Genomic DNA, 1,936 nt, shown 5'->3' with positions numbered 1-1,936 from the left:
GCTTTCACAGAATCTCCTGGAAGAAGTGATTGCAAACGGGCAGCTCCCAGAGCAAAAGACATCGCAGGTGCATCTGGCTTCAGAGAATTTGGTACACGCAATCTAAGCATCTCAGATTAGTGAGGGGCAGGCGGTGTGATGCCTGATGTCATTCAAGAGACTTTGCTTTACAGCAGGACTCACCTATGGCTCTTTTTTCAATTGTCGAAAACATGCAATAACTTAAACCGTCTTAACCATTTTTAAGCGTACGTTTCAGCGGCATGTAGTCCCTTCACATTGCTGCCGCCATCCCCACCATCCATCTCCAGAGTCTTTCTATCTTCCCAACTGAATGTTGGGGGCTTCCCAGATGGCTCAGTGGTAAAGAATCTGCCTGTAATGCAGGAGACCCGGGTTCGATCCCTGGGTCTGGAAGATTCCCTTGGAGAGGGAAATGGCAACCCACTCCAGTATTCTTGCTGGGAAAATCCCATGGACAGAGGAGCCTGGCAGGCTACAGCCCAGGGGGTCGCAAACAGTCAGACACGTCTTAGTAATTGAACAAACTGAACCTCTGTCCCCATTAATCACTAACTCCATCACTCTCTCCCCCAGCTTCCAGCAACCTCCCTTCTTTCTTCCTATGAATCTGATGATGCTAGAAAACTCATATATGTGGAATCATACAGTATTTGTCCTTCTGTGACCAGCTTATTTCTCGGAGTATAATATCTTCAGGCTTTAGCTGTGTTGTAACGTGTCAGAATTTTGTTCCTCTTTAAGCCCAGATAATATTATACGCCTTTATGTGAATAGACCGCATCTTGCTTATCACCCGTTGGTGGACACGTGGGTTGATCTACCTTTTGACTCTTGAGAATAATGCTGCTGGAAACACGAGTGGGCTTCCCTGGTGGCTCAATGGTGAAGAACTCACCTGCCTGTGCAGGAGAGGCAGATTTGATTCTTGGGTCAAAAAGATCCCTTAGAGAAGGAAATGGCAAACCACTCCACTATTCTTGCCTGGAGAATCCCATGGACAGAGGAGCCTGGTGGGCTACAGTCCACGGGGTCCCAAAAGAGTCGGACACGACTTAATGACTAAACCACAACAAAGGAACAAGAGTGTCCAAATAACTGAGACCCTGCTTTCAGCTCTTTGGGGTAATACTCAACAGTGGAATTGTTGTATCATCTGGAATTTCTGTGTTAAAATTTTTGGTTGAAATCATATCACTTTGGTTTCAATTTATCCACTTCCTTGTACTCAGTCGCTCAGTCATGTCCAGCTCTTTGTGATCCCATGGGCTGTAGCCCACCAGGCTCCTCCGTCCATAGGATTTTCCAGGCAAGAATGCTGGAGTGGGTTGCCATTTCCTTCTCTAAGAGATCTTCCCAACCCAGGGATTGAACCCGGATCTCCGGCATTGTAGGCAGACGCTTTACCATCTGAGCCACCAGGGAAGCCCCTGTCTTTGGAAACTCTGGCATTTAAAAGAGGCAGAGTAAAACTCAAGATTAATTTCGAAAGCATCAAAAACAGTAAAGCGTGTAGATTTAGTAAGGCCTTACTTGCTTTTTGTTATATTAGGTGCAAAGTTGAAGTGTTGCTTTTTCAATCCATGTTCCCCAGGTACAGCACTGAAAACAAGTAGTCAAAACCCCAGCCTGGAGTCCTGTGGGATCCTGGCCCAGGGGCTCAGGTCAGGTGGTTGGAGCACACCACAGACTGTGACGGGAGCACCCAGACTGGTGGCACTGTAGAACGGGCTTGCCGCCAGGCCTACGTGGTGTTATCCCACGTGGATGTGGGTCAAGAATGAGAAAACTGCTTTTGATTTATCTGCTAGGTAGCTTTTGAGGGGAGGGAAAATGACTTTACATAAAAACTCTAAAGAGAAGTTCACCAAAACTGATATTGGCCATTACATTATCTATTTTTTTAAAGATCTTT

General features: G+C 46.3%; 1 non-coding gene across 1 annotated transcript; it reads left to right on the top strand.

Annotated features, from left to right (window-relative positions):
• Positions 1 to 346: 346 nt before the first annotated feature.
• Positions 347 to 418, top strand: TRNAY-GUA (transfer RNA tyrosine (anticodon GUA)). The gene has a single exon. It is a non-coding gene; the product is annotated as a tRNA-Tyr (tRNA).
• Positions 419 to 1,936: the final 1,518 nt, after the last annotated feature.

Source organism: Capricornis sumatraensis, chromosome 22 (genome assembly GCF_032405125.1).
Source record: "Capricornis sumatraensis isolate serow.1 chromosome 22, serow.2, whole genome shotgun sequence".
NCBI classification, from domain to species: Eukaryota; Metazoa; Chordata; class Mammalia; order Artiodactyla; family Bovidae; genus Capricornis; species Capricornis sumatraensis.
This window is presented reverse-complemented; position numbering and strand designations above follow the sequence as displayed.